At 37.0% G+C, this 18,647-nt stretch overlaps 1 protein-coding gene across 1 annotated transcript in view; it reads right to left on the minus strand.

Moving 5' to 3' along the window:
* The window catches only part of VWDE (von Willebrand factor D and EGF domains), a 97,378-nt gene that overhangs the window by 775 nt on the left and 77,956 nt on the right, over positions 1-18,647 (minus strand).

Raw genomic sequence — 18,647 nt, forward strand, 5'->3', positions numbered from 1 at the left:
AGATTGTTTCGCTGGGGTTTGGGGCTCAGGAGCCTCTTCCCTTGAGTTTGATGACCCCTCAGAGTGATCTCCTGTAACTTTAGGACAGAATGGGTGGTTAGGATCACCGGTGGGGGCCTCCTGCCTGGTATCACTTGTGCCAATAGAATAAGACTGAGTGGTTCAAAAGCAAACAAAAGCTCTATGCTTTGATTAGAAAATGGAGAAGTACAAGCTTGAGTTCTGGAGGACAAGCTCTCCTGAGAGGCGTACAGTCCAGCTGCTTCATATTGTTCCCTTCAGCGGGGACAGGGCTGGAGTTCTGGGAGTGGTGTGGAGTTGTGCTGCTCAGTTCCAGGCTGCCTGTCTTCATCATGCTGTTTGTCAAGAAATAAAACTAATTTTGAAATTGTGCTATTAATTTTCCTGTTCCTTTACCCCATGAAAAAATGTTGTTATAAAGCTATAGCTGTTTTTTAACAAAAGTAGAAAATATTTTATTTAACAGTTTGTAGTTTTGTTTTTTGTATCTTTTATATTTGGACAAGCTGGATCTAATTATGTAACAGAGCCCTCACCATTTTTCAGCATACAGTTTTTCGTATAGGACTGAGAGGAAATCAGGGGGCTTCCCAGGTGGCAGTAATGGTAAACAACCAACCTGTCAGTGCGGGAGACATAAGAGAAGCAGGTTCGATCCCTAGGTGGGGAAGATCCCCTGGAGATGAGCATGGCAACCCACTCCAGTATTCTTGTCTGGAGTATCCCACGGACAGAGGAACCTGCCAGGCTACAGTCCATGAGGTCGAGAGTCGGACACGACTGAAGTGACTTAGGGGCAGCGGCAGCAGAGAATAAATTACTGGTTTAGATGAGTAGTTTTATAACCAGACACAGTGTGCAGCAATGAGCATAATGTAGTCAGTCTCTATGCTAATCAAAACATAGAATGTTTTCATGCTACATATGAAAAAGGGAGAGAGAATGGTGAAATCTAATGCATACTATGATGTGTTCTTTTTCTTTCTTTTATTGGGAATGGGGGAACAGAAAACCACATTTTATTAAAGAGGTTTAAATTTGTTATGTAACTTGTAACAGTGATCTATGACCACTATATGGCTGGATAGCATGCTCCCTAATATTTGGTGGCTTAATACAAGTCTAGGCCTAGGGACGTGAAAGAGAAGTAATGAGGATTCCAGAGCTGCACTAGTAGTTTAAAGAGAAGCCCCAGAAGCTATGATGTTTTCTTAAAGTAGGGGGTGCGTGCATGCTCAGTCATGTCCAGCTCTTTGTGACCCCATGGACTGTAGCCCACAAGGCTCTTCTGTCTATGGAATTTTCCATGCAAGAATACTGAAGTGGGTTGCCATTTTCTACTCCAGGGTATCTTCCCAAACCAAGGATCAAACCTGCACCTCTTGCATCTCCTTGGTAGATGAATTCTTTACCACTGAGCCACTGCCACATATAGCAAAATGGCTCTCTTTTCCTCATAGTTAGCAAAGAACTCATCTATGCATAAAATGAAAATCTAATTAAATTTCTAATAAGTGCACCTATGTAAGTGACTACTATGGAGAAATCATAATATGGTTCATTAAGAAGGTATTGTGGAACTTTCTGTAAACAATAGGATGGAATAACTTTAGAAATAACACTTTACTTTGTATGTAGAAGGAAGTTAAAAGCTTCAGCCAGTGCTCTGTAATTAAATAGTGTTAATGCCAGATTCCTAATATAAGGAGCTTTCTGCTATAATCACTCCCAAATGGCTGATCCATCATTATTAATAAAAATCCCCAAGATGAAAATTGATATTGTGTACAGATTGTATTTCTGTTAAACTAATGTAAACTTCCCCTTGTTCCATATCTTTAGATTTCTGGTTTGCTACACTATTGCTAAATTGTTTAGCTGGATTTGACTGACTAGTACTAAGCAAATATTCTGCAAACTTAAGGAAAACTATATACAAAGCGTTAACTGGTAGTTATGATCTTTTGTTCTTAATTAAAGGACTTGTCACTAGTCAATGAAGGGACCACCAAATTAGACATTTTAGTTGGAGAACAATATTGCGATGGAAACTTCCATTCAAACTAGAAATGTGTTTGCTTTAAATCTTTGGCTAGTGCCACACTGCCACTTCTCAATATTTGAAAAAAAAAAAAAAAAAGTAAATAAATGGAGTAGATGGTTCTGTATAGCTTGGCAGGAGGTAGATTCAGTTTTTTACAACATGAACAATCAAAAGGAAGCTTAATATTATTATTATGAAAAATAATATTAGCATTTTAACTTATATTAACATTTAAACTTTAAAGAAAAATGTGCTTTATATTTTGAAGATAATATTTCTATTTGGCCTCTGCAGCAAGACAAAAAAAATTGATTGTTCGAGAAGCAAACATTTCAACCTTATATTGATTTCAGTTGATTGGAAGTGACAGTGTGTCTTTTTTAAAAAATTGGGATGTAACTTACCCAAAATAAAGTGCTCAAATTGTAAAGATACAGTTGATATAGTTTTATACATTGATTCACTCATATAACCACTACCCTAATCAAGATACAAAACATTGTAGACTTCTTAAAGATTCCCTCATGTTGCTAACCAGACAATACTCCCCAGGACACATACACCACCATCCTGATTTTATCACCATTTTAGTTTCTTTTTTAACTTCCTGTAAATAGGCTCATATATCACATACTCCTGTGTCTGGCTCGACATTAAGTTTGTTAGATTCATATAGGTTGTTGGGTGTATCAGTAATAACCTGATTTTCATTGAAATCGGTAGGTCGAAGATTATGTTAGGCATTTGTTGGAAAAGGTAGATATTTTCCCAGATTGCTAATACCAGGAAAAGTTCTATTTGCTCCACACCTTCACCTATTGTCTTTTGATATTTTTTAATTTACCTATTTTGGTGGACATGGAGTGGTTTTAACTTGTAGTCCTCTGAAAACTAACTTTTTGTGGATCTTTTTATATACATTTATTGGCCACTTTGATATTCTCTCTCTTAGGAAGTATTGTTAATGTCCCATTAACAGTTGAATGACCTCTTTCTCATTTAATAGGAATTTTTCATATGTTCTGGATATGAGCTTGTTGATACCTATATGTTGAGGTTATTTTCTGTTTTGTCTTATCTTTCATTCTCTTAATAATTTATTTTAGTGAACTGAAGTTCTTAATTTTAACAAATCTCATTATTTTTATAGCTACCGTGGATATATTTTACTTTGTATTCATGTAGAGGCTTGTTTGTTTTAGCTTTCACATTTAAGTCTGTGACCAATATTGGAGTAATTTTGTTTGTGATTTAAAATATAGCTCTGGGTTCTTTTAAATTTAAATATGCATTATTGAGAAGATTGTCATATGAAATTGTAGTAGAGACACATGAAAGAATCGAGTATAGACATAGTATCTCCTTTGGATGAGATTGAATCTCAAAAAACGACAAAAAAAAGAAAAAGGTAAAAGGGGCGTTCTGAGAAATGTCTCTTTATTTGATATTATGGACATTTTAGTTTTGGATTAAGAGATAAATTCTGAAAAAAATATTAATGTTATAAAATAAAAATATTTATTTAAAGATGTATGCAGATTTCCAGTTTCAACTCTGACATGTAAGGAGATTAGAAGTCATCATTCTTACCCTTATAAGAAAAATGATGGGGAAAAAAATCTGAAAATCAATGACTTATCTTAGGCTTATCAAAGAATTGAGGTTACAAGGCAAAGTGAAAATTGAAAGTGTAAGTTGCTCAGTCATGTGCGAATCTGAGACCCCATGGACTGTAGCCTGCCAGGCTCCTCTGTCCATGGGATTTCCCAGGCAAGGATACTAGAGTGGGTTGCCATTTCCTTCTTCAGGGGATCTTTCCAACACAGGGAGGGAAACTGGCAAACCACTGACCAAAACTTGGAGAGACAGGCAAACATAAAAAATCATAGATAAGATAAAGTTTCCTGGGACAGAAGTTGCTGTAGCTACAAGCTGGTACAAACACTTAAATGTCACTTTTGATGAATTGTGGGAGGCAGACCTAGTATGAAAAGGAGAAACTTCTGAAGGCAACAGCCTTAGAGAAGATCCCCACACATTTTTGGAGGGGTTAAAAGAGCTTCTTGATGAGGGTGAAAGATGAGAATGAAAAAACTGGGTTAAAACTTGATGTTTAAAAAACTAAGATCATGGCATCCAGTCCCGTCACTTCATAGCAAATAAAAGGACCATAAGTGGAAGCAGTAACAGATTTTATTTTCCGGGGCTCCAAAATCACTGCAGAAGGTGACTGCAGCCCTGAAATTAAAGACGCCAGCTCCTTGGAAGGAAAGCTACGACAAACCTAGACAGCGTATCAAGAAACAGAGACATCACTTTGCCAACAAATGTCCAGATAGTCAAGAGGAAAGTCACTCAGTTGTGTCTGACTCTTTGCTACCCCATGGAAAAAACAGGTCATGGAATTCTCCAGACCAGAATTTGGAGTGGATAGCTGTTCCCTTCTCCAGGGAATCTTTCTAACCCAGGGATCGAATCCAGGTCTCCTGCGTTGTAGGTGGATTCTTTACCATCTGAGCCACCAGGGAAGGCTGGGCAGTGAAAGCTATGGTTTTACCAGTAGTCATGTACAGATGTGAGAGTTGGACCATAAGAAAGGCTGAGCACTGAAAAATGGATGCTTTCAAATTATAGTGCTGGAGAAGACTCTCGAGAGTCCCTTGGACTGCAACGAGATCAAACCAATCAACCCTAAAGGAAATCAACCCTGAATACTCATTGGAAGGACTGATGCTGAAGTTCCAGTACTTTGGCTTCTTGGTGCAAAGAGCCAACTCATTGGAAAAGACCTATTTGCTGGGAAAGATTGAAGGCAAAAAGAGAAGTGGGTGGCAGAAGATGAGATGGCTAGATAACATCACTGAATCCATGTACATGAATCTGAGCAAACTCTGGGAGATAGTGAAGGACAGGGGAGCCTGTCATGCTTCAGTCCACGGGGTCTCAAAGAGTTGGACATGACTTAGCATGACAACAGTCTCTATCTATACTCACTGATCTTGTCTTCTCTGTTCAGTGTGCTGTTAAAATTATTCAACAAGTTATTAATCTCGGATACTATATTTTGCTGTTCTGTTGTTCTAAAATGTCCATTAAGATAATCTTATAGACTGAAGTTCTAAAAAAGATCATTTTTCATTCATTTCCTCATTATTTTCTATTATCTTTAATATATTAATCACAGTAATTTTGAAGTCCTTTTCTGCAGCTCCATTTCCTTTATCATTACTGGATTTGAACCTACATCTTGAATATGAGCAACACCCTGTTGTTTGCTTGTTTAGTAATTTATAATTGTGTAATAAACATTTGAATTATGTGGGAGTTTATAATTATATATATTCCTCTATATTTTGTCATATTTTCCTCTGGCAAGGAGTAAATTACCAGCCTCTACTTTGAATGGCTTAATTTAAGAACTTACAGTCCTGGTCGATGCTAGTTATCCTTTTACTCCTAGCTTTTTGTCCTCAATTGCAAGGCTGACCTTTCTAGATGAAAAACCCTGTTTGGAAAAAATTTCTGTTCTAATGGGCCCAAAATCCAGTCTGTGAAGCTTCTGAAATCTCTACTCAAAACTTTTAGTATCCCAACCGCTGTTCTTTGCTAGATCTCCCAATATTTCGTAATAAACATGCAAACTTTATGAGCTGGCCAAAGACCAGAGGGCTATGATTTTTTAAACTTTTTATTTTGTATTGGGGTATAGATGATCAATGAACAATGTTGTAATAATTTCAGATGAACAGAGAAGGTACTTGGCCATACATATATATGTATCCATTCTCCTCCAAACCCCCAGCCATCCAGGCTGCCACACAACACTGAGCAGAATTCCAAGTGCTATATTGTAGTCCTTGTTGTTATCCATTTTTAACATAACAGTGTGTACATGCCCATTTCAAACTCCCTAACTATCCCTTCTCCCTATGCTTCCCCCTAGCAACAATAGGCTCATTCTTGATGTTTGTGAGTCTGTTTTTGTTTTGTAACTTCATTTGCGTCATTTCTTTTTAGATTCCGCATATGAGGGATGTCATATGATATTTCTCCTTCTCTGTCTGACTTACTTCACTCAATAGGACACTCTCTAGGTCCATCCATGTTGTTGCAATAGCATTATTTCATTCTTTTCAATGGCTGAGTAAAATTCCGTTGTATATGTGCACCACATTTTCTTTATCCATTCCTCTTTCAGTGGATATTTAGATTGCTTCCATGTCTTAGCTATTGTAGACAGCACTGCAATGAACATTGGGGTGCATGTATCTTTTTGGATCATGTTTTTCTCCAGATATATACCCTGGGATTGCAGGGTCATATGGTAGCTCTATTTTTAGTTTTTTAAGGAACCTCTATACTGTTCTCCATAGTGGCTATACCAATTTACATTCCCACCAACAGTGTAGGAGGGTTCCCTTCCCAGAGGGAAATTTTAATGCTATATTTTTGGCCTCCTTGTGTTGGTCTTCTTCTCTTTAGTACTCTGATCCTCTAATCCCAACTGGTTATGTAACGCAGAACTCTGGTTTTTGTTTTCTCCACCCAGTGAGACAGCACTCTCTGATTGTGTTCTATTTTCCTGGCTAACAGTTTGGAAAATGCCTCATTTAAAAAGCCAATGAGTGTAGAGCTCACCTCATCCTCTCTTCTCTCAAGGATCATAAATAGCCCTGGGTGGTAGCTTTTCAATGCTTACAAGTTTTTTTATATACATATAAAATTTTCCAGTTTTATTGTATTCATGATAGGAGTTTAAATTTGTTCCTGGTTACTCCATAGTAGCCAGAACTAGTCATTAAAATTTGAAAATGAATCTCCTGCAAGAGAAAATTTATTTTAATATGTATTTTCAATCAGATAATGTATTTTAGGTGTTTTTGAATCTTTTGTGTTTTAGTCAATGACCTTTTTCCTCCTAAAAAACTGTAAGATGAAATAGAGAACAGGAACACAAATCTTCAATAATAATGCAGAGTGTTTGTTTCCTTTGAAATATAAAACAATTATAAGAAAATGTCATTTTAAAACTAGGTCTTCTTATGAAAGATTAATTTTATGGGCTGAATACTTGACCCCAAACCACTGAAGTTCTTGAGAAGATAAATGGCGGTTTGAGCTAGTCAGCGGCCTAGGAGGAAAATAATAAAGTAATACATCCAAGCTGGGTAATTTGCAGAGTGTTTTAAAAAATGACTGTTTTTGAAAAGCATGTGGATAAAGCATAGGGAAACCACAAGTTGTACTGCACCTGAGACTAGTGAATCATGGCACTAATACCACCCTTAGGACAGAAGGAACAAAAAGACAAAAAGGGCTGTTTCGAGAGAAATTTCTCAATAGGAGCTGAGGTCTTTAGTCAAGGGGCTTGCCAACACATTTCACTCCACAAGAAGGAAGCCAGGAAGAAAAAGTACATTCAGATCTCATTTTCCTCCCTTCCCCTAAACTTCTGCTGGGCTTACCCAATTGAATAGAATGTCAGAGGACAAGGGAGCTTGTTGATGTAATCCACACAAGTTCAGTATTTCAGAATGTGGAGTAGGGTGGAGATAAGTAAGGAGTATCTCTAGTTGAGCAAACAAAGACTGTCCAACACAGCAATGACAGTGTTTTCCCCCTTAACAATAATTCCAGCTTGGATTTATTTTTCTTTTCAAATGAGATAATAAATATACAACACACCTGTGTAATATTTGTTACACCTCAGTTAAGTAATTAAAATGAAGTTTAATTTGGGAATATAGTAGCTAATTATTTAAAATGTATTAATTGCCCACTGAACTAAACCATTTTATAAACTGAAAATGAGAACTGCTGTTTATCCTATTAAAACTTCCTAGGTGATTTGAAGTTGTGAAAATAGTTAAATATTCTTTCATCTTACTTTTGACCTCTCTCTTCTTTTCCCTTTTATTAAAATATCAGAGATTTGAGGCCTGAGCCCGGTGGGTCTCTTCCATTGTAATCTACTCAGAGTCTTAATACCTCAGGAAAAGACTTCCTATCCTATGAGGTCACTTAAAATACACAGTTACTTTCACAATACAAGTAATCTGTATAGAATATTTTGTACCTAAGAAAAAGATTTCACAGGAGGACAAATCCTTATAGCCAGGGAATCCATTTTAGTGGAGTTTAAATTGTTCTCCAAAGTGATCATAATTTGTGTTGAGACATCATGTTAAAAAACAAATCACTCTGTGGTTCTTTTGATTATATGGAAAGTTCCAGGTTTTTTGTTGTTTTTTTTTTTTTTTGTAGTCTTTAATACTTCTCAAACAGTTTTTGATCTCCTCCTTTAAATAAGGAGAGAGTATTCTGTTCAAGTTCAGAATCATCAGGGCTATAGCCATTATCAAATGGAATCTATTAATTAATACAGTTATTTTGTTTTCTTATATTAATTTCTTTACAATTGCAGTCTATTAAGAGCAAATGCCACCTGTTTAATATGCTTTGAACTGATTTCTTTCTTGTATAGATTTAAGTAAAATAAGTCACTTTAAAGAAGATTATTAAGTTAATAATAGTATAGACAGCATGAATATATATGGCAAACCTTATTAAGGTGATAATGAATGACCAAGATTTCAGGGAAATGGACAGAGTCTTTGTTCTTGTTCACTGTTGAATTCACAGGTCTTTGAACCACCAACACATATTTCGGTGACTGAATCATTAGTTGGAATTTAAGAGAGAGTAGCAAGTAGGAATGTACTTGGAGAAACACCCTTAAACTATATCATATAGACCAAGCTATATCTTTTCTATCCAAGGGATTGATCCTGCTGTTAAGAATATATTCTTTATCTTCAAATTCTGTCTCACTATACAATTAAAAATATTTTTAAAATATAACAAGTTTGAAATTTGAGCTATTGCTAGGGACTTTTTAATACCCCTTAAAGTTTAATAACTAATGTCTTAACTGACTGTTTATCAGAGTAACAGAATATGAATTTTAACAATTTATGTTAAAAATAATGACTTTATAGATTATTTTGATCATTTGCAAGGTAAATCACTACATATTTCCATTACATCTAAGCTTTTATTACTAAACCACAAAAATTAGCAGGCTGACTACAAAATTGAATTTTATTTCCTGTAGTCATAAAATGATATGAAAATTAAATGCATGAGAGTGCCTTATTTTATCTTTAATTAGGCATCAAAATACATTTAAATTAAGAAGACAAAGCCTTTATAGGTCATTAAACAGCAATGAATTTTCAGGGCTTTATACTAATTTATCTATTAGTTAAAGGATTTTTTTAAAAAGAAAAAAACCAAATGGCCAAATGTAACCTATCCTATAAATATATATTTTACTGAGGATGCTGTCAGTGGAAGGACGGTTAAAACATACCTGTCTTTTCTTTCATTCCCTGTTTGATACAGCTAACATTTCATCAGTGGTTTGATGAATTATACTCTTTCTAGTAAATGATATTAAATATGAGATATTTCTTACAGCATTCATGAGAAATTAACTTTTTGTGTTAGACTACTTAGATTTTACCATGGTTTATTCCGACAGCATTGCTAAGTCTATTTTGACTTCTATAGTAAATGTAATATAATCTAGGATATTTTAATAGTTATAGTAAAAGACTTGGCCCAAGAGAAACCTCATACCCATTAGCATTCACCCCTACTCTTTACTCCCCTAGACCCTTGGCAACCACTAATCTACTTTCTGGTAATATAGATTTTTTCTATTCTGGACATTTCATGTAGACAGAATTATTCAGTATGTGTCTGTGAATGACTTATTTTACTGAGAATAGTTTTTCAAGGTTCATTCATGTACTTCATTCCTCTCAGAGCTGAATAATATTCCAGTTTATGCATATATTACATTTTGTTTATTCATTTATTTATGCACATTTGGATTGTTTCTATTGTATTTTCAAGTTAATAATGCTGCCGTGAATATTTGAGTATAGCTTTTTATATGAACATATATTTTCAGTTCTTTTGAGTCTATGCTGAAAATTGGAATAGCTGGGTAATATAACTCTAAGTTTACTTTTTTAAAAAATAACAATGAATCCATTTCCAAAGCATCTGCACCATTTTACATCCCCAACAGCTATTTATGAAGAGTCCTGTATTTCCACATCATCACTGACACTTGTTACTGTTCACCCTTTTAAGTACAGACATTGTGGTAAGTGTAAAGCGGTATCTCCTTGTGGTTTTGACTTTGCATTTCCCTAATAACTAGGGATATTGATTATCATTTCATGTGCTTCTCGGATGTTTATATATCATCTTTGGAAAGATATCTCTCTTGATCTTGTGTCTACATTTTAATTGGGTCATTTACCTTTCAACTGTTGAGTTGCAAGGTATTTTTAAAATGTATTTTGGATACTAGTCCCTTACCAGAGATGTTCAATACAAATATTCTCTCCCTGTAATTTGATTTTAATTATAGAAAAACTGTTAAAAAGTTAGCGTGGGTGATGGGTTGGGAGCGATGAGAGAGGAAGAAGGAAAAACAATTATGACCTTACTGGAGAAGAGAGAAGTGATGAGGCAATAGTGATAAAAATGGAGAGGAAACGGGAAATTTAAAGAGTTATTTTTCTATAGGGTTTGATAATAACATGAAATAGATTAAAAAGCTGGCTTTGTTGTGAGACAGTCTAAGTTGTAATCTTTGCTATTCTGTTTCCTAGCTGAATGATCATGGTGCTTATGGTGTTTGGAGAACATAAGTTGTACTCACAATTTTTATCTTAAAAATGGCTCATAAGTATTACTTTATTGTTCAAATTTGCTCAAATAGTGAAGTTTGTGGGACATTTTAGAAGAAAAAATTCTGAAGGACCTATGAGCAAATTTTAATGAAAACTATGCTTCTGGGAATTTTGGAAGAAAAAGTGTGTGTAACACCTATGTTCACCTCTGACTAGCTGTGTGATCTTGGGCAATTAATTAAATATCTTTGGAAATCAGTTCTCTCATCTGTGAAATTGGATATTTCTCCCATATGGCATTAGAAAAAGAAAGTAATGTGGTAGTTAATAGCATCATTTTTGAACTCAAACTTATGCCAGCTATGATCTGTGTTAACTTTGGGAAATTAATAACTTACTGTACTTCAGTATCACCTGGAAAAGTGGAAAAAGCGTTTAACATCAAAGTGATGTTATGAAGACTGAACAAATACAAATTAAACTCAGTATAAAGGGAAGTCGCTCAGTCGTGTCCGACTCTTCGCGACCCCACAGACTGCAGCCCACTAGGCTCCTCCATCCATGGGATTTTCCAGTCAAGAGTACTGGAGTGGGGTGCCATTGCCTTCTCCAAAATATGTTCTGCTGCTGCTGCTAAGTTGCTTCAGTCGTGTCTGACTCTGTGCGACCCCATAGATGGCAGCCCACCAGGCTCCCCCATCCCTGGGATTCTCCAGGCAAGAACACTGGAGTGGGTGTATGTATGGAGAACTCAGTATGGTGTATGATAAATATAATTCCTGATGAATATTTGCTATTACTGTAAATGTTACATAAAATAAGTAGAGTACTGATTTTAGAGTAATCAATACATGCTTGGTGCTATCCTTACAATAACCATTATTACTAGATGTCAGAGAAAGAAAAATGGAGAGGTTGGGAATGAACATGAATTCTAGTTTGATAAAAATCATGCTGTCATTTGTTATTAAAGAAAAGTAGCAAGCCGAAAGGAAAATAAAGACAATATTTGAGCATATTAATTCAGATAACTTGGTAAAATGTCCAGTAGACAACTGATCATATTCATTTAGTTCAGTTCAGTTCAGTGCAGTTCAGTCGCTCAGTCATGTCCCACTCTTTGTGACCCCATGAATCGCAGCACGCCAGGCCTCCCTGTCCATCACCAACTCCCGGAGTTCACTCAGACTCATGTGCCTTGAGTCAGTGATGCAATCCAGCCATCTCATCCTCTGTCGTCCCCTTCTCCTCCGGCCCCCAATCCCTCCCAGCATCAGAGTCTTTTCCAATGAGTCAACTCTTCGCATGAGGTGGCCAAAGTACTGGAGCTTCAGCTTTAGCATCATTCCTTCCAAAGAAATCCCAGGGTTGATCTCCTTCCGAATGGACTGGTTGGATCTCCTTGCAGTCCAAGGGACTCTCAAGAGTCTTCTCCAACACCACAGTTCAAAAGCATCAATTCTTCAGCGCTCAGCCTTCTTCACAGTCTGACTCTCACATCCATACATGACCACAGGGAAAACCATAGCCTTAACTAGACGGACTTTAGTCGACAAAGTAATGTCTCTGCTTTTGAATATACTATCTAGGTTGGTCATAACTTTTCTTTTAAGGAGTAAGCGTCTTTTAATTTCATGGCTGCAGTCACCATCTGCAGTGATTTTGGAGCCCAAAAAAATAAAGTCTGACACTGTTTCCACTGTTTCCCCATTTATTTCCCATGAAGTGATGGGACCAGATCCCATGATGTTCATTTTCTGAATGTTGAGCTTTAAACCAACTTTTTCACTCTCCTCTTTCACTTTCATCAAGAGGCTTTTTAGTTCCTCTTCACTTTTTGCCATAAGGGTGGTATCATCTGCATATCTCAGGTTATTGATATTTCTCCCAGCAATCTTGGTTCCAGCTTCTGCTTCTTCCAGTCCAGCGTTTCTCATGATATACTCTGCATGCAAGTTAAATAAGCAGGTTGACAATATACAGCCTTGATGTACTCCTTTTCCTATTTGGAACCAGTCTGTTGTTCCATGTCCAGTTCTAACTGTTGCTTCCTGACATGCATACAGATTTCTCAAGAGGCAGGTTAGGTAGTCTGGTATTTCCATCTCTTTCAGAATTTTCCACAGTTTATTGTGATCCACACAGTCAAAGGCTTTAGCATAGTCAATAAAACAGAAATAGATGTTTTTCTGGAACTCTGTTGCTTTTTCCATGATCCAGAGGATTAAGGTATGCTTAAAAGTAGAACTTTAAGACCACTTTAAATTTTTCCAAATTAGCAGATTTTGTCATTCTAGGCTTTAGTTGGAGAGAGGGCTAATGTAATGGGAAAATACAGTATGTATGATCCTTGGTTCACTTGGAGGAAGCGGAGAGCATGAGGGGAGAGAAATACAAAAAAGAAGTTCAAGGTAAACTGATCATAAAAGTGATATGAGGAAGTAGGGAAAAGGGTCTTTTGTTTGAAACTTTAGTCATCCATCCTGGATTTACAAGTGAAGGAGTGTGTGTCCAAGGAAGTTAACTGTAATAATTGTAAGTTATGAATTCAAAGCAGTTATTGGCCTTTATAACTTTTCTAGCTTTGGGGGCTTCCCTGCTGGCTCAGTGGTAAAGAATCCACCTGCCAAGTAGGAGACGTGGGTTTGATTCCTGGATCAGGAATATCCTCTGGAGAAAGAAATGGCAGCCCATTCCAGTATTCTTGTCTGGGAAATCCCATGGACAGAAGAGCCTGGCAGGCTGCAGTCCATGGGGTTGCAAAGAGTTGGACCCAACTTAGCAACCAAATAACAACATGGTTTTTGTAATAGGGAAAAGAAATATATTTAAAGTAATTACATTAGTCAGGGTCCTGGTAAGACACACATGTGGATTCAAGTTTGACAGTGAAGGAGAGTTTAGCAAAATGACTCTTTAGGATGGTGAGAGCATAGTTTAGAAAAATCAGGGTCGGGCGGAGGAGGGCGTGGTATACTATGCCTGTGCAACTAACAACCAGAGTGCCTTTACTAGCCATAGATTGAAAGAGACAGGGGAGGTAGCAATGATCAGATTCTGGAGAAGGAGGCTTATAGAGAAGGTGATGTGTCTGCTGACCACAAACAACATGGGGGAATAGGGAAGAATGAAGATCTTCACACTAACCCTCGCCCTGCCCCCAGCTCTCTCTCATCTCCTGCCTTTGTCTCAGTGGCTGAGGCCAAAGCCTGTGGGCAAGGAAATTGATGCCTACTAGGTTCAGCTCCCTGGGGCACAGAGAAAGATGGAGAAGGTATCTACAGAGATGTAAAAGTTAGTCAGCATAGCAATGGAAGCAAAACTTCAATATCTAAAACAAATTCCTGCCTAACACAGGAGAAAATCAGTTCAATGTGTTAAAATATAAAACAGTGGTTTAAATGAGGTTTCAAATTAGGCTTAATTTACTTTACCATACAACTCTGATGTGTCCCACAACTGAAAAATAAATTCATGGGCAGATTCAATCAGAAATACAAAAATTACTTTATGAAAAAATCAATCTTCTTAATGGCTACATAATAAGCCAACAGACTTTAAAGTGTGGCTGCATAATAACCAACTCGCTGTGATTGTCCAAGCCCTGCCGGGTTCAATATGAGTGCTATGAAGTGGAATGAAAGGATATGGTGAAACAGAATTGATTTTAATAACCTTAGAAATTAAAAATAGATGTTCTCTAACAAATAAATTTCTCAATTTTCAATTAAAGACTTATTACACTGTAGTTTTTCAAACAAGTTCTGGTATTAAAGAAAAGTGGATTTGTGTATACAACTTGCCTCATTTTTATTGTACAGTATCCATAACCCATTTTCTAATTTAAAAAATCATATTCCATAATGATAATGGATTATCATCATATAATCAGGTAAAATAAGGATAATGATTAAGTTTCTATAAATTTTGATTAATTTAGAAATAGTTTTTCCTTAGTATCTTAAAATTGTTTTTATCAATCTAGCATCACACTTTTCAGTTTTTTCCTTACCCATGTGATAACTGATTGTGCATGGTTTATTGTACATTCACAGTTAACCACTGGAGATGATGGAGCAGGAAGAGTTACCCAACAGAACCATCTAAATTTCAGGCATATTTTTCCCTGTGCCTGTCACTAGCACCAACCTTATCACTTTATGATAACCATGTCCCATTACTCCTCCCAGGATAGTGACTTTCTCTTGCCCACTTGTGTTTTGGTACCAGGAATCCAAAATGTCTAGGTGGCAACCAAAGCTGTAGATTTAGTGGCAAATCCTTGCTGTGTCCCTTGATAGAAGCATTCCATCTCGTACCCCTTCCCAAACCAGTGTCTGTAATCCAGTGGAGGCTAAAGTTGTGGGAGAGTTGAGCAAACATTCCCCAAGTGGGTTAGTAGCAGTGATGATGAGGGAGCCTGTTCTTATGCCCATACCTTGGCCCCAGCCCTAGGTATTAAGCTTTTGAGAAAATATCACCACCCAGTGGCTTTTAACTTAAAGTATATACTGAATCTTGGGAATTCCCTGGTGGTTCAGTGAATCCATGCTTTCACTTAAGACTTAAGACTCCACTTAAGACTCCATTCTTTCACTTCTGAGGGCCCCAGGTTTGATCCCTGGTTGGGGAACTAAGATCCCACAAGCTGTGTAGCTTGAAATGAAGCTAGTATATATTGAATCTTGAAGAACAGTAGCCCAACTTCCTACCACTCAGAGTGATTGGGCATCCAGGCTGAAGACTCAAGTTGGGCATTTAAGAGTCCATTAAAAACGTTACTAGCTTGGACGCTTTTAGGTGATAAGGTATACAGTACAACCAGTGGAGCCCATGGTCTTATGCTGTCTACTGTAACTCCTATGCCACAAAAAGGATCCTAAGTATCAGTTACAGCTCAGCCCTATAACTATTACTAATAGTCCTTGAAGAATTGCCATTTTCCACTTCCTTCCATGTGCAGCTATATGGATACTTGTCATGGATCCCTCTGGGCAGATGGGGGGACTATGTCCTATACATGCTGTGGTGTGACAGAGTCCTCCCTTAATGTTACCCACTATCCCTTTCAATTGGAAATGAGAAATGGCTTACGTCTAGAAACTGAGTAATGGATCAACAAGTTTTGCATCATTGCAGCTGACATCAGCCTTCTTGACATATGCTCTTGACATTTTTGGGTTATATATCAATAAATCAAGAAGTGCTATTACTAGTTGCTCCTCAATCTTACTCCTAGAACTACCATAATATATAAGCCCTACTTCTGATCATCAGCATGTACATTTATTTGCCAGAGGAATTTTTCTGGCTTCTTCGCTTTGTCCATGCAGACTGGAATGCAAGTTAACTAGTGCCTGTCTCTCAGTCTCCCATAACATTCTTCAAACAATGACTACAGTAGTGGGAATTTGTAGATAAATACCACTGCCCCTTGGGCTTCCCTGATGGTATAACAGTTAGAATCCACCTGCAGTGCAGGAGATGCAGGAGTCGTGGAATTGATCCCTGAGTCAGGAAGATCCCCTGGAGAAGGACATGGCAACCCACTCCAGTATTCTTGCCTAGAGAAGCCCATTACAGATGGGATCCATAGGGTCACAAAGAGGCAGACATGACTGAGTGCACACTCACCCACCACTGCCCTCTTAGATTCTCGTTTCCTTTTTTCTTCTCTTTCTCACTTTTCTCTTGGTGGCAGCATGCAAGGTCTTAGTTCCCCAACCAGAGATGGAACCCAAAACCCCTGCAATGGAAACACAGAATCTTAACCACTGGACTGCCAGGAAAACTCCTCATATTTCCAAAGAATAAGTTTGAACTGTGAGTCCACTCTGTTAGATCAGGCTCAAGGTGACTGTAGTAGTAAATTTCTTAGTTAACTTTTCTTCGCTGTCTCATTTTTCCACTAGCCTAAATGTGTTCCTGGGTTCACCTTCCAGTAGACTACTTGCACTCAAATCCTTGTTTTAGGGTCTACTTGGGTTGAGGAGAAGTTAAATTAAATGCCAACAGGGTCCCATTGCTGGTGACAAATAGTGCCTGGGATTCTGTAGCATCACCAAGACCTTCATTTGTGGTGAATTGGGATGACATTCAGGTGGAAAGTGATGCATAGGCTTATTACTAGCACTTGAGAGATATGAGATACGTTATTATAAAGATTGTGGGGTTTGTTGGTGTTAATTGCCATTAAGTTATGGAAGGAAGAAAATAACAGCCTTACATCGTCCAGTTCTTAAAGCAGTGCATAGTGGAACAACTCGAAAGTGTTTAAAAGAACTTCACCTCCTGTACATTGATTGTGTGTCATTTCTTTCCATCTTGGTACTGAAAAAGCGCTAAAAAATACCAGTGGACAACCACACAAAAATTTAAAAGTTGTGATGATGATATGCACAAGCCAGAATAATGTGAAAGAAAATAATAATGTCAATCAACACTCTTAACTCTACATCACCCATTATGAAGATGTAAAAGAATCATTTCCTCTTCTGATGTAGAGTGAACTGTGTACACATAAAAATTTTTTGCAGCTTCTTTCTGCAGTTGTCTAGGGTACTTTAGAACCTAGACAGCTTTTAGTTTTTCTCATTGATAGATAATACTTTGTATCTAAAAATTGTTGGTGTTTATATTTTTTCCCTCTGAGAAATATTTCCCAGTCCCAGGGAGAGCAGAATTCTTTTTTTTTTATTTTTTATTTTTTAAATTTTAATATCTTGAATTCTTACATGCGTTCCCAAACATGAACCCCCCCTCCCACCTCCCGAGAGCAGAATTCTTATAAAGAGATTTGTGATTTGACCTCAGAGTCTTTGTGACAAAAATCCTACATGCTTATCAGATTTTAGTATGATGACAATAAGCCAACAATTCGCACTGGGTACCTGAGAATCCGGCCTCTTGTAAAAACCTATAACAGCATTTGAATGAGTAAAAGTTAATATGAGAATCACTTCTATTTTTTTTAAATTACAGCTAGTTTCTAGAAGTTATATGTTTTCTGAAAAAAGAATGTGATACTCTAAAGATTAGCATTGATTTATCATAATAACCAAGTGCTTATTAAAAAGTACTAATCTAAAAAATCTTGTGTCAGTTTTAGTTAGTATAGTTAAAATGCTCTGCTGATTCCTTCATGAATCCACCTGACATTTTCTGATCATCTCCTATATACGAGGCTAATGATTAAATAGAGTATGACAACTAAGACATTGAAAATATGCACAAGGCTTAAGAAATGCAGATACTCAAGCTATCTGGAGGAGTAGTAAATTACTATTAAGAAAATGAAACTTGAGCCCAAATTAAAAGAGCTATAAAAGTTGGTCAGTGGTTTTTCAGTAGTTCAACTGCAAGTAATAGTTCAGCCTGAGAGGATGGAGGAAGAGATAACCTTGGAGAGGAAGGAGGATACCCTGACTGTTTGGACAAGATCTGAAGGAGGCCATACTATGTCAGAGTGCCTGCACTATTGGAGAGTCTTCATTATTCTCCTTTTCCCGCCTTATACAGTTCTGCTTGCCATGTCAGGAGTTTGGGCATTAGCCTTCCACAAGTTTCTAGGGCTTACCTGAAGATGTTTCATTCCTCCTATATTTGGATATTGAAATGTGGGCAAACAGCTTCTGCAGATTCTTGACTTTGATCCCAGTGATTTCCTTGCGATAACTGGCCTTAGAAATTCTTTCCTACCGCTCCATTTTTTGGGCTACTTGCTAATAAAACCTAGCTTCTCTTCTACCCAAGGCATGATTTTGCCAACAGTTTTCCTCCCTCAAATGAAAATGGGTAAGAAATATATCATGTGTGATAGACACATTGCTCCTTTTGGTTTTATTCTCTTTTGAGTGGTTTAATAAATATAT

The sequence above is a fragment of the Ovis aries genome, chromosome 4 (genome assembly GCF_016772045.2).
Source record: "Ovis aries strain OAR_USU_Benz2616 breed Rambouillet chromosome 4, ARS-UI_Ramb_v3.0, whole genome shotgun sequence".
NCBI classification, from domain to species: domain Eukaryota; kingdom Metazoa; phylum Chordata; class Mammalia; order Artiodactyla; family Bovidae; genus Ovis; species Ovis aries.